The 15,138-nt window shown below is 47.4% G+C and overlaps 1 long non-coding RNA gene across 1 annotated transcript in view; it reads right to left on the bottom strand.

Annotated features, from left to right (window-relative positions):
* The window catches only part of LOC146757437 (uncharacterized), a 6,254-nt gene extending 211 nt beyond the window's left edge, over positions 1-6,043 (bottom strand). The window contains exons 1-2 of the long non-coding RNA XR_014936155.1: positions 102-6,043; positions 1-12 (exon numbers count right to left, since the gene is read on the bottom strand). The exon at positions 1-12 is cut by the window's left edge and continues 211 nt beyond it. This is a non-coding gene — a long non-coding RNA (uncharacterized LOC146757437). The remainder of the gene's footprint in view (positions 13-101) is intronic.
* Between the last annotated feature and the right edge of the window lie 9,095 nt (positions 6,044-15,138).

Raw genomic sequence — 15,138 nt, forward strand, 5'->3', positions numbered from 1 at the left:
TGAATCCTGTTTCTGAAGGTAAAAGTGATTTTAGCACCTTCCCACATCAACCAGGCCCGGGAGGATGTGAGGCTGTGAAGCTCTGAAGTCTGAATGCCTACAAGCTGATGCCGTGAGAAGATGCCCCTTTCTCTCTGATCCCTTGTGTCCAGGCTGCTGGGCAGGCAGGCAGAAGAACATCAGCAGGCCCTGAGAATGAGCACACAGTGAGGCATCTGTTGGAGCCGTGTCAGCAGATGGGCTGGAAGCACAGCTCTCCTGGTTCTGCAGTGGTGGAGCTGCACGTTCCCTTTGGATCTTGACACGGAGATGCACAATTTCCTGCTTTATGTAATCCACATCCATATCTGTTTCAGCACAACCTGCATTTGCGCTGCAAAAAGAAAACCTGCAAATATATGCCAGGCTGGTACATGGAGATCAATTCAGTGCCAAGGCCGATTGTGTTCAAATACAGTATCTTGCAAGTATTTATCTGCTTTGTGTGACTTAGGAGGTGCCAGTGAAACCTCTGTTCTTGATGGGGTAATGCACGCATGAAGGCAAAAAGAAACCCTGTGGCTTATACCACATCCGTTACTAATCCACCCAGCTGCATCGCATCAATAACAATGCTAGAGAGCAGGGGAGCCTGTCTGGGCAAAGCCTTCTTGTACACACTCCAAGCTGCTGAGCTCCACGAACGCTTAGAGCAGGAAAAATGCAGCATAGGTGCACAAAGCCTCAGCCTAGCTGGGAACAGACCCTGTGCACTGCGGAGCCGGTAGGAAGGGAGAGTGCATTCACAAGTGTTGCACTGTCAAAGCAAACCTCCGTCTGTGTTCTGCATGAGAGCTGCTGCCTAATAGTTCCCATTGGTGCACCTTAGCAAGGGGCTGCGTGTGACAGAGGAGTGCCTCTTCCTTGTTATTTGGCTTCAGACCAGCATGGATTCAGCATTTTAATTCACCACTTCCAGAGAGGGAGACATGGGACAACTGGTGCCCAGAGCTGTACAAACCAGGATCTGCCATAGGAGCACCTGGCAGCTGCCAGGATCAGAGGGCTCCATGTGCACTGCCCTGCCTTGCACCCCATGGGGAACTTCGCATGCTGCTGCTGTCCTGGCACATCCCCACTTGCAGCACAGAGGGTCCAGCACTCATCTGTGTGTGGAAATGTTTTAATTTTGCAGAGAAATCTGGTGGCGGTGCATGTGCAAGGAGAATGCTACTGAGTGGATCTGCCCTGTGTCACAGGCATCTGGAAAGCAGGGGCCGCCCAAGAGCTCTTGGGTGCAAAAAGACACCATGCCCACACCACTTGTCATTAACTCCCATTTAAAAGAAGGAAGCTGTGCAAACCATTAGGAAGATAATTGGTCTCTTCTCTGTGTTTCAATAAAAGCAAGGGACAAAATACCATGTATGTGAAATAACTACTTTAGGATAACAGCACTCGTCACCTTGACAACTCGGTCAGAGGTCTCGGCATGGCGGTGCCTGCTCAGTGAGGTGTGAGAAATAAAGGACACCGGGGACAGGGGGAAGATACTTGTCTGACCAGCGGAGATGTGAGGACCACAACAGGCTGTTAGCTGTAGGATTTCTAAACAGAAAGCAGCTTTCATGGGAAGCGTTAGAAAAATAACCCCTGCGGAGCCGGCAGAGCTCCACGCGAGCAGCACTGCTGCGCTCCCACTCGGTGCTGGCTCAGCTGTGACGGGTGAGCACCATGCTGCTGGCAGCAGGGAGCAGGCAGGGACAGCGGGCATGGGCAGCAGGCAGGGCCCAGTGTGGGCAGCATCGCCCCACTGCTCCCACAGCATCACCAAGCACTGGGAGGGGGTGTGCGGGGTCTGCATGGTGCTTCGAAACACATGGATGCATAAAACAACATAATATTACAAAGAAAAGGTGACAATGTAACATACTAATATGAACAGACATGAAATCAATGGGAATTTCTATTTAGGTAGGAAATCAATAGGAATTTCAAGGTAGGAAAAAAGGAAATTACTTACCTTTAATTTGAGCTCTCTTCAAGTCTGGTTCTCAATAGATCGGTATTGGGCTCCATGTGGCTCACGTGGAGATTGGGATGTGGGGGCAGTGATGAGGCAGTGGCTCTGCCCCCACCCAGAGCCCAGCGGGGCACCACTGGTAGCCAGTGCCCAGTGAGGGCAGAGCTGTTCATACAGCACTGTTGAGAGGGGAGAGCCTGTGGACAGTGGGCACTGGGACACTGCAATGGCAGTCCTGGGGGTCAGTTTCCAGTACCCAAATATCACAGTGAGCATGCTCCAATGACAGTGTTTGTCATACGATCCATTACTGGGGTAAAGTTGTGCCAGACAACTGGAATGGCAGCTCAGCCCTCATCCTGCTCAGCGATCATGCAAATGCACTTAGTGGTCCATGCAGAGCCGTTCTGATGTCAGCGTGCTTTGGCTGAGCTCTGTATCTGACTGAGTGATGCTCTCAGAGAGATGAAGGCCTCCGTTTGAGACCCTTTGAATTGGAAGATGTTATGAAAATGAGAGATGATTATTATTTTGTTAAGAGGAGAGCTAGCTGCATCTCAAACTCTGCCCCTTCAGTGACTGAAAATTAAAAGTCTTCTGGAAATAAGTATTAGTATTCCACAAAGGATCCTGAAATCACCTCCTGATGTGGTTGAAGGTGGAAACAATTTTAAGCCATTGTTTTCAGATACATTTGCATGCAGCAGCAAAGCCTGATGTACCAGCATTCTGCGTTTCACTCATTCATGAGTGCTAAAATGGTCTGCTGCATTTTAATTTAAACATAATAGGAGGGAAGTGCCAGCTTTGGTAACAAGTGGAAGAGATTGGCTTCCCCCAGAGACTACAGAGCCCTTAGTGCAGATGTATTTCTGGCTTTGGGAGCAGGAGGCAGCTCTCCATATCTTCTGGCTCTGGGACTTCAGCTGCCATAAGACCGTCATGGTGTCCAAAGGAACGCTTTCCCCCTGGCTGCTGCCTCCCCTGGCAGCTTAGCCTGTGGAAGGCAAAGCAGAAGAAGGGCAGAACCCATCTGGTCCTGGATGTGTTTCTTGGGTTGTGTTTCCACTTGTCTGCCATGGCCTGACTGAAACGCACATTAACCCCAGGTATAATGGCATTGATTGGTGCAATCAGCAAGGAGAGATATTTTCAACAGAATACGAACAAAAGTGAAAAATAACCATGTACTGAGGGTTTTGTTGGCAGTTCTCTTGGTTCCTTTGCCAAAGGTCCATATGATGCTCTTTCCCACCACAGAGGTTTTAGAGACCTCCTGCAGGGATGGTATCTAGCAAAGTGCTTTTTAAAAAAAAGGCAGTAGTGAAGTGTGGGTTTGCAGTGTAGCCTGGCAGTTGTCCCAGCTTGGACCCCTGTTAGACTGAAAACCAACAACAAATCAGCTCCACTTGCTGAGAACGCTAAATTGAGGTGAGTGCTGAATGAGCTCGCAACAGCAACAACAAAAATCCAAAGGGTTTTATCAGGTTTGCAGCAGAAGGGACATATGGTAAATAAAATTTAATGCTGCCAAATGGGGAGAGATGCACAATGACCTAAGAACCATAAAGCGAAGAGCAGTATGAATGGAAGTGAACTGGTGCAAAAGGGAGGGTACTGAAGAGAAAGAAACAACTGAACCCATTACAAAAACATCAGATGCATCAGTGGGTATTTATTGTGGCTTCAAAACAACCACATCCCCATCAAAGCCACCTGCGTGGCTGGTGCAGTGCCACTCAGAGACCAGTTCCTGCAGACCTATTGTTCCTGTTGCTTTTCTCCCCCCTGAAAGGGACCTTGAGCGATGCCCTCAAACAGCAGATGCCCTGCAGCAGCCAGAGCCTATCTTTCCCCAGTCTGGGCAGGCCGCATTATTGCACCATTTCCTCCCCTCTCACAGAGCAGAGCTCACCAGAGAGCAACCCTCACTGTCTGGTTTTCATCCAGACTTTCCCATCCTCTGCTTGGGTTCCTTACCCTGAGCCTGGCTTTAACTCCCTTGCTCTCATGGAGCAGCAGGACTCATTTTGAGCCTGAGCTGCACCGTTATTTAGAGAAAGGTGCAAAGGTCTTCTTCTGCCTTTAATGAATAGCACCTCTTTTTTCCCACCATGGAAACCGCAGACACCTCTTCACATTTCCTTACAACACCATGCTTGTGCCTAATTAAGCTCTATTAATACTAATGAACAGGCTCACCATAGCCCATCACTTTAGTTCTTAATCTAATGCCATGTTGTGACACTTGTTCAATGATGATTTCAGCCCATGAATCAAATCATTGTGGTTCAACCCGTATGCACAGCTCCTTTCTCACATGGGACCAGAGAGAAACCTAGTTCAGGAAACAGTAGAACTGGTTAAGGACCTTTAAATTAAATTATAAGCCAAATCTTTGTCCCCGTTGTCCCAGCACAACCAAGAAGTGCTTCTGCTGTGACTTCAGCCTGGGCACAAGCCCTGCAGGAGCACTCACACCTGGAGGGCCACACAGGGCAGTAGCCAGGGCAGAGGGACAGCACAGTTAGCAAAGGAGCCAGGAAATCCCCATTGAACCTCCTTTCTTCCTTTTATTTTTTACCCTCCTCATCCAAGAGATGAATCAAATCCATTTGTTCTGGGAGGAAAAGGTCCTTCTGCACTCTGCTGGCTCCTTGGCAGAATGTTCTGTTTAAGATCTGCAAGCCCTGAAATATATTTCCTCTTCCATAGGTTTCATGGAAACAGAAACATTTCCTTTTCCTGATGTGTTTCCATACCCTGTCAGTTTCGTAGGGTTATGCATGATTTAAATCTCCACATACCTGCAGACTATTTGCAAACTTTCTGTTTTCCTTGGGTACCAGCTTCCCTGTCGTAATGAGCCATAAAGAATCGTATCTGCACGGCATGCCGGACTGTAACCTGCGTCTGTTCTTTCTTTGAGGCTTCTGAATTATTCAGGAGGGAGACTTCACCCAACTCTGGAGTCTCAAATAAGAAACATAAAAGTTAGAAACACTGAGATATTAAGAAGTACTGGGAGAGAAAAAAAGTATTTCAGCTAGAGTGATTTATGTGTAAAATACCTAAATATACTGCTGTACTGATCGATTTGAATTGTGTTGTCATGCTGGTTGGCAGAAAGAGATGAGATTTTTCAATATGTTAAAGTGTAAGTGTTGTTAAAAACACAGTATTAGAAGATTAAGATTCTGACCCTTTACGTTCCAATGTTCGTAAAAATAAGACTTCCAGCCCATTAAAGAACAGCTTGCCGAGGCATTACACTGAATCACTCCACCACGAGGATGTTATAACCCTGTTCTAGCTTATTCATAGGCATCTGCTTATGTGGCATCTACATCAAACTGTGAATGCAAATGTAAGTCAGAGGGCCTGGATGTGCTTTAATAAACTCTGCCAGATTCCACCTCATCACCTCTGAGCTCAGCAGAGGAATGGAATGGTGTTGACTGTGGGACACCTGCAGGCCCTACAGAGACGTGGCTGTACCAGGCACAGTGTGGGGCCTGGGGCCTCCCCGCCTTTGCTTCTTCTCTCTGATTTCATTCATCTCACATTAACCTTGCTGGGTATTGCTGCAGGGAGCAATCAAATTCTGGATAACTCAATAGAGAAAGCCCCATTGATTAAAGTTAATTAGGCTTTGCCTTGTAGATGACCACAAGACAAGTAGCCACCCTGCTCTGTCCACATAGTTGTGTCCCCTTACAGTTGGCGCAACGCTTGGAGACTGCTGGGTCAGCATGTGCATCTCATCTCAGAGAGGATCTCATTTTCAGTAAGTGTTCAGGTTACTGGTGCCTGTGCAGCACGGAGGAACACTCATCCTTCAGTGCCAGGTCATCCTCAGCAGCACTGTGCACACTGCTGGGGCTCTGCAACAAACTGTTTCCCATGGACATTTAGGGGTGCCTTCCTAAATGCTTGGTACCTGTGCTCCCCAAAGCAGCAGCAGGACAAAGCCAGCATCACTGACCCAGCTGCCCCTCCTGGGACCACCTGTGCCACTGGGCACTGCACACCTGGCCTGGAGGGGCTCGGAGGAGAGAGGAATCCCGGAGCACTGTGTGGCTGCACTGGGCTGAGCCACAGCCAGGGCCCTGAGCTCCTCTTGTGCCAAGGAGAGGCAGGGACAGTGCCCGCTGGCTCACAGCATGAGCTGCAGAGCCTTCCAGCAGCAGCAATTATTTAATTTAATAGGGAAAATCCAAACACTGGAGCTTTTCAACTAGATTTAATGTTTTATGACAGACAGAACTTCTTTAGTGAAAAACCTTGGTTCTGTATGCGGGAAGTTACTCAGGATCACAGCTAATGCAGGTGCCCCAGCAGGCCTTGGAGGGAGATCCAGGCCCCTCTCCCCACCCCATCCCCAAGCACTGTTCCTGGCACTGCAGATCCTTGTTCCATCCCTGGCACAGTGTCCCATTGCAGCCCAAGCAGCCCCCAGCCAGGCTGGGTGCCCCAGTGTCCTGCATCTGCCCGGCTTCTGCAGAAACATGCAGATTCTGACTCTTATTTGAGACAAGACTGAAACAGCAGTGAAGGTTATTGAAAACATAACCAAAGCTCCTCCTTATTTCATTAAATACAAATGTGAGTGGGGTCATCAGTTTTTATAGGGGCTCGTAAAGCATCCTTCTTGTTCAAATAGGCTATCAAATCACCCAAGGCTTCTCTCCGTGAGGAGTGCAATAAAACCAGAGTTTCTTCTTTAAGAAACTCATCTCAACATCATAATAAAATAACCTTAAATAATACAGTATGGAACAGTTTTTCAATAACATAATTATAGGCTTCCGTTTTTTTCCTGGCAGGTCATTTCTTGGTATCTATTTTGGATGCCATATTGCAGAGGAAGGGGGCAGGGAGGCGAGCAGGGAATGGCTCTGAGGCAGGTCTTCAGGTCACAGCAGATCACCTTGCCTCAACCATGCACCACATGGACACGAGGAGCACAGGATGAGCTGGCACCTCATCCCTCTGCAGATGGGACAGCACAGCCATGGTGTGCCCATGTTCATCAGGCAGCATGCAGGCCATGTTCCTGAGACCAAGCATCCCAGTGCAGACCCACTGCTGAGAAAGCTTGGCAGCACGGCAGTGAGCAAGAGTTAAGGTGTCTGTGGGCTGGTGGAGGATGGAGGAACACCACTGACAGCACAAATGAGGAGCAAGGCATGGGCAGAGCCCCCAGACTGTCCAGGGACACTGAGCTGTCCTTCCCCACTGGGGGAAGTGTGAGTCCCACAGGATCACACACCTGTGGCAGATGGATTAAAATATTTAGCAATATATCTGCTTTCTGCTTGTTTTGGTTTTGTTGCTTTTTACATAATTAGTAGCTGATCCACCTGTGTCATGGTGTGTCACTCACTCCCAGGAAATGGCTTGCTGGGCAGTGAGTGGGTGGGCAGCCAAGCAGCAGTGACATCTGTGCTGCAGACCTATCACATAATGGGATTTTAGCCCTGTGGTTATGCACCTAATCCGTATCTGTCCTTTGCTTGGAGTAATGACCTGCGTTTTAATGTACAGGTGTTCCTGGGGTGTTATCGATTCCACTTGGAAATTCTAGCTTATATTTTGGGCAAGGTGTATTATTTTTTGCAAGCTTGTATCTGAAGATTTATTCACAAGTGATGGTGCTTAGGTGTTTGTAAAAAGCCCTAAATCTGAGTTACTTCAGGGCAGCACATACAAAAAATCAAACCAGGGTGGTGTAATTTTAAAACCATCTCCTATAAAATATCACGTGAGCACACACACACACTGAGTCCCCACACACTGCACATCCATGTAAAAAAATCAATCCATGTACATCATCTGCACATGTTTGCAGATAATATGAAGTTGTGTTTAAGAAAAGAGAAAGAAAGAAAAGCCTCAAGTGGCAGAGCAGTTAAGGAACTCCTAGGTGTTTTTAATAACATTGATCAGACCAAATGAAAAAAGCCAGAGCACTGGGAGACAGGAGCAGCCAGCAGATGCTGACATTCTATCACAGCAGACACATATTGACTAGCAGTCTGAACAAGTCACTCACTCATCAGCGGCCAGCCTGATTGAGTTGCCTGCAGCCAGTAAATGAGCCTTCCATCCACTGTGGGTCGAAATGAACTGCAATCTTTTCAGACCTCGTTGTTGGCCAAATGAGAGATTTAAAACCCCGGAGGACTCCAAATGAATTTACCAAGGAGCCACAGTGACTAACAAAGCTACAATACATCAGAGCGTGGGGCACTGGGTATTACACTTACCGCTCGGTGATCAGCGCTGGGTATTACACTTGCTGCTCGGCGATCAGCCCACACTGAGCAATGCAGAGGTAACCAGATTAACCAATGTGAGGAGTGTAAACCTTTTATGGTTTCTTTAAGGATTTAAAGATTTTGATGAGAAAACACTACAAGTTTCCCAGGGGAAATTTGCTGTTATTGATTTAATGTTTGCTTGCATGCTACCTGTCAATTTTCCAAGAGGTTCAGCAACAAAATTCTTATTTGAAATTTGACAGAACTCCTGCTAGTTTGCATGAGCAGAGCAGTGGTGTGCAGACAGCAGAAAGGAGCGGAGTGGGGCTCCTCCTGCACCTCAAGAACTGATCTCAGGCTGAACCTAATTCCAGGACTATATGCAAGTTCTGAACTCTACAGAGCACACATGGGGATAAACCACACCAGCTGGATTTGTCGCTCAGGTGGCAAAGGTTTGATCTCATTTAAGGTTTGGCTGTCCCACATGGATGTCCCACATTCATGCAAACAGAGGTACATGCTCATGGACTTTGTGTGTTCATGATGAAAGAGGATTCTGCTTATCCTTCTTCCCAACTTAGTCTGAGACCAGAAAGTTGCACTTCTCCAGGTTGGTTCTGGCATTGCTAGACGCACATATGTTGTACCAAACCCAAATATGAGAGGAGCATGAGACCTTTGAGCAAACACCAAATGGCCAAGTGTTGAGCTTAACCTGAAACCAGTGCACAGACAATAGAGGTTATGAAACAAGTGAGCGCTCCCTCCCATGTTCCTTGTGAGTATGAAAAGGGATTTCTTGGGATTTCTTCTGTTTGAAAGACCAAACATGCCCGGAGGGAAGCAGAGCTTTCTGCCAGTTCCTGCCGCATGGAGAACAGCTCCCACCGGGCAGTGATTATCCCATTGCTAACATTTCCATGATAACAAATTGCCTGATAGCTGTGGAGACAAATGCAATGCTCTCTCTCTCTTACAGCTAATTCCTCCCCCCATGCAGGTACCAACCTCCTGTCTCACTGGCTCAGGGAAAGCACAGTGTACAGTGATTCTGGCCGAGCACTGCTCCCTGCAGACCCCTGCCAGCCCTGCAGCTGCTCCCACTGCCCAGGAGCTTCCTGCACTTGGTGCACCCCAGCACTGCACATTTCTCATGGGTTACTGCATCCCAACCGAGCACAGTAAAATGGTTTGTCATCTTGATATTATATATATATATATATATATATAGTGTATATAGTAGTGTAGTGTCCTGGAGGAATATGCTCCAAAATGCCTTTAGCAAGAGCCTCTAATATGGAAGAGTCATTTCTCCTCTGCCTTTCACAATACCGGAGCAATGCAGTGGTTGGAAAATTAGCCCAGGGAACTCTCTCCTCTGTCTGTCTCTCACCTCATTAGACTAGTGAGAAAATGTAATTGTAAGTCTCTAAGGCTTTCTCCTCGCATGCTGGTGAGGGTCTGTGCTTCACAAGGGCTAGCAGGGAGACAGCTCCGCACCATGGCTGTCAGCTCCACGCCCAGCAGAGCCTCCTGCAGCAGCCATGCTTTGCCCCACAGCTCTGTGTTCCTGCCTGGCCAGTGTGCAGGTGGCTCACCCCTCCCTTCCCCCCACAGCCCTCATCCCTGTGCCACTTTTATCCTTGGCCAAGTGCATGACAAGGGATGGGCCAGGAGGGACCGTTTCCCTGGGGAGCAGTGGTGAGAGGACAGAGCCCTGGGGTGGGTCGGCTGTCCCCTTGGAGACTCATGTTTCACAGTGCTGGAACTGCCCTGGAGCCCCCCTGGGAGACAAAGAAGAGCCTGGGTGTGGGGCAGCGCACACCCAGTAATGGTGCATTACTCATTTGGGTCATCACTGGCCCCTCCACCATCAAACAACCCCACAGCTGAGAAGCTCCCCAGCATTAACAGCACAGATGTAAATCAAAGCAGGTCTGTGGTACTGCTGTACTGCTTAAATCTCAGTCCGCAGCTCAAGTCCCGACCTTCTGATTGTTATGGCAGTATCTCCCTTTTCTGAGCTATTCCACTCTAGATTAATATTCCTGCATGCTTTACCAACCCCATGATTGCTAATTGCAAGCACTGAGCATTTGCTGGGAAGTAAAAACTCAATGTGGAAAGACTTCACATGTGAAGTCAAAATACAGAGGGATGCTATTTACACCAACTCCCTGACACACGCATGTATGAGTGTGTATGTGGCAAGGTTAACAAAGATTAATACATAGAGGCTGTTTTAGATGTTGAATGGGAAATGCTGAGGCTGAGTCTACCAAACACCTCAGAAATAACATGTCTGCCTTGTATTTTAAGGCAGGAAGCAACGCCTCAGCTGAAATCACTTAAACAAAAAGATTGCAGTGAGGGGCATAATGCAAGAAAGTAATAAGGTTTAAAACAGGTCAGAGCCCTTTCCCTGCTCCACTGCTCCTGAGTGAGATGCATTATTTAATGGTCTTTGGTCACCGCTGATATACTGTTGATGAAATAGATGATTTTGTTCAAAAGAGCATTAGAGAAGAAATATACAATACTGCATTACATTCCGGCACTGTTCTCTCTTTGGTAAAACCAATAGATTGAAGGTTTTTCCTCTTGACAGGAAAGCAAAGCAGTTGAAATGAAAAGTCTTATGAAATGGCAAATACAAATGGTAATAATGCCACCATATTCAAAATTAAATTGTTGTAATTTTAGTTTCTGAGCATGGCAGAATAATACAATATTCAGCACAGGCTTGGGGAGCAAAACCCTTTGGCAATAGCAACAACGCCTCATGAGCTAACCAAACAATCTTTTATAAAAATGTGGAGGCTGATGGGTCTCTCCATCAACCATAAGGGCTGCCTGTGCTGTGGGTAGGCAAGACTCCTACCACATGGGTTGCAGTGCAGCATTTAACCTAGAGATGTCTCTCTTATAAGAAAAAAAAATGCCTTAACTGCCCAAATATGTTGAGTTAGAGTTGGGATCGATGACAGTATGCAGCCAGACCTCAGTGGTATCAAGACAGAACAGCTGTCTCTCCCCCTTTGTTTCACCTGAGCATTTCCAGGCATGCCGTGAAGCTCAGTGTGCCACAAGCTGCAAGTCGTGCTGCAGAGCATCTTCCATGGCAAGCAGCCACTGCTAATTAGTGCTCAGTTGCCAGAAGCACTGAGTTTGGTCTGGATCTCACCTAGGCTTCTACTCACTAAGTTCACAGCAGAAACAGTCTCCCAGTCCCTGTAGCAAAAGCGCAGGTGTCTGAGCTCATACTTCCCAATCCTCTGCCTCTCCGTCCCACTGCAAACATCTCTTAGTATTGAATCTTTGTATTGTATCTGCACCGTGTTTGCATAGCCTGCTGACCTTTCCAAGTAATGCCTCTTTTATAACCTTCATCTTCTGCGGGGGTTAACATCAGCCCTGTACTTACAGACCAAGAATTCAATGTATAATGATAACGTGGAGCCCGGCTTTCCAGTCATGCAATTATTCTCTCCATGTCCCTGTTTACGCTGTGACTTTCATAGCGGTTAAATGCTATTTTCTTTTGCCAGGCCCTGGGAGAGACTTGAGTTTGCCCTCGACAGGTTCAAGTCTCTTCTGCCAACAGAAAGATATTACCATGCATATAAATAATGTGTCAGACTTAGCAGAGGCTTTTAGAGGGGCATGTGCTGGAAGCAGTGCCAGGGAAGCACTGTGAGGAGGAGAGCTGCAGTTTGCTGCAGGACATCCAGAGTGGTCTCATGGCCTCGTGGCATGTGCCAGAGGGAGCAAGGCTGCTGACAGCATGGCAGTACTGCCAAGGGCACTCTGAGAGGCACTTGTGAAGCTCCCAGAACGCTGCTCATGGGATGTCCTGAGTGGAGCCCAGCTGCAGCTGCCCCTGAGCTGGTGGGCGCTCACTGCTGCTGCCACATCCCATGGGTGCAATGCTGGTGCCAGCCAGCCTTGGTGTCCAGGGGCTCTTGTGGGCAGGCAGCGCGCAGCCGTGCCAGCCATCCATTACACAGTAATGGGGAGATTGCAGCAAAAATGGCAGTGAGGGAAAGGAATACATCACTGGTAATTATCTCTAACCAGAAATCTCCTCCACAGCTCCAAGCCCCATCATTCCAGCCCTATTCTAATAAAGTGACACCTTTTTAATTATGGTAAGGACAAATCTGAAATTCCAGTAAGTAATTAGCATACATAATTTGCCATCTCTGACACAATGTGACTTTATCACAGGCTAGCTTGGTGCAAGGCAGAAGTGCAAGGCTGCTGTATATCCTGTTTTAATTTTAGAGAAACCCAAACTGTCCATTTATTTTTATTACAATGTATTTCTCGAGTACTTGAGTGGACAGCGCTGAGAGTGCTCCGAGAGTGCAAATAAACAGCTGCAGCCTTGGAATGTTAAATTTAAGAGTTGTTTTCAGGAGCAGGACACTTAATTTCACAATAAACTATGTTTTTATGTACCTCCATGATACCCACTGTTACTGAGAGAAGAAGCTTGCTGGGCCCATTTTTGGGTGCACAGGACCAAGTGAGCCATTTAGCCTGGTTTATTTCCAATGAAAAGGAAATGCCCATCAAATCAGAAAACACTTTTGTGTTGCAGTCAAATTATTTATTTGCCCTTCCAAAGGCTGCTTCCAGTTTAATTGCCTTTCTCAGCTCTCTCCTGCCATTTGCATGCCTGCTGCTAGGGTGGTGCTTAGTTGTGACAATGGGCAGAATATTAAAACCCATGTGCTGTGGTTGTGAGAGAATTTCCTTAAAGAACTGTAATTTTTGCAGCAATCAGTGCACCATGTGGTAAGGTTCCTGATCTCCCTGTGACTCCCAGGACTAATAATCTTGCAGCTTGTATGTTCTTGAGAAATTTTTGTTCTGGGCTGAATCATGAATATTTTAGGTCTGAGCCCTGCAGTCCGGTTGGGATCAACCAGCTGTATGGGTTTGTTTCTCCTTGGTGAGCTGGCAAGCTCTCCTAGACTAAGCACTTGTTTCTGAGTACATGCATTGGATATCCAGGTGTCCAGACATGCAAAATGAGCTCTGCTGGCTACATGTGTTTCAGTGTGTGTTTGTACATGGCCCAGCACAAACATCCATATTCCTTTGGAAGCAGCAGTGATCAGCACAGCAGAAGTTCAGGAAGAGGCAAACAAAACCTTCTTAGAGATTAAATGGGCATGAACAAAGCCAGGCTTCTCCAAACTGTACAATATCATGAAATCTAAGCTCTCATCTCAGACTAAGATCTTTGTTCTGAAATGGAAATGGTGGTGGGTGCTCTTTGAAAGAGGGGTGGCTGTGTGTGCTGGGTGGTGTGCAGGTGTTCAGGCTCCAGCAGCAGGGCAGACCCCGGCTCTCTTGAGGCACACCCTTGGGTCAGGTACCACAGGCGGACACGAGAGCTCATGGACACATCAACACTCATCTGTAAGCCCATGGAACTGCTCGGCCAAAGCTCTGCTTCAGTATTTTCCATTACTTTGGAAGATATAGACAGGACATTTACCTTACTGAAGTTTTATGTGGGAACATGATTTGGAGCAAATGATTAGAATCAAAGTGTCAACTGTTTTAAATTTCAAATGGTGTCCAAAATGAAACTGAATTTTCAGATTTTTTTTATATTTTTTTTTTCCATCAGCAGTACAGAGAATGGGCTTTGGCCCCAGGAGGAGGCAGCAAGTGTGGCGAAGTCCAAGGGCCACAGCTCCCCTGCTCACAGTGCTGGCGGATTGCAGGGCAATGGTCCAACAGCTCTGCGCCCCATTCCTAGCATCTGAACACAGCCCTCACTGCTCCCCTGGCAGGAGCAGAGCCCTGCTGCTGCAAGCAGGGCTCCAGGTTTATCTTTTCTTGTCTGTGGCAGCAGAGGGAGGTGCATTAATGAGGCAGGGGCAGCGGGCTCCCAGCAGCCTTCCCCTGCTTGAGGAGGAGTGATTGCTGTGCACATCGCTGGAAGGCAGGAGGATATCACCCTAATGTCTGCACCTCGGGACATGCCATTAAAAAGGCATCTGCGCTGACACAGATCTGTTGTTTATCAATACCCTGACAAGCATTTCCCCCATGGCGTGGAAGCACCTACATGGGCGGTGGGGAGCAGGGCCTGTGTAGCTGCACAGGACTGAAAAGTCAACCAAAACAGTTCCTGAATCAAAAGGGAATGAGTCGCCATTTCAAAAACAAACACTTGCAGGCTGACCAAAGCATGATTTTTCATTGTCCTTTTTCTTCTTCCCAAGACTTTTTTTTTTTTTTTTTCTTTTATTTGAGCAGAAGTGATTTTTTCTCTCCTACCATTCCAGCCTTTTCAGAACCCTTCCACATGGGAAGCCTCCCTAGGACAAATCCTGGTACCAGGGCAAAAGCAAGCATACCCTGCCTGCAGCCGCTGCAGCTGCTGGTTCTGCAGAGCCCACAGACATTGTTAGGCCATCCCTCCCATACTGCTATCACACCTCATCAGAACCTGTGTCATAATTTCTGTACTGCAAAGATCTTCAAAAAGTTGATGAAGCTGGTGGCAACTTCATAGTCTTAAACTGTCACTGTATAATTTTCCTATTCCAGGCTCTAACCACACCTCAGGACAGCACAGCAGTACATAGACTGCTTTGGCCTCGCACTGGGCGGACCCTGGCTGCTCTGTCCCCCAGCACTGCTGCAGGCTCTGCCCTGAGCCCCACAGCAGTGGGGGCTGCATTCTGCTACATACACAAATGGATCAGTGCTGCCTTAAACTTCAGACTACATGTAGCCTCAGTTAATTAAATGTAAAATCATTGGGATAAAATTATCCTTTCATTAGAAATTAACTCACTGCTTAAGACTTCAGTAATTACTTTTTTCTTCCCAAACCACATACAA

The sequence above is a fragment of the Coturnix japonica genome, chromosome 21 (genome assembly GCF_054131305.1).
Source record: "Coturnix japonica strain WE chromosome 21, WE-NBRP24, whole genome shotgun sequence".
NCBI classification, from domain to species: Eukaryota; Metazoa; Chordata; class Aves; order Galliformes; family Phasianidae; genus Coturnix; species Coturnix japonica.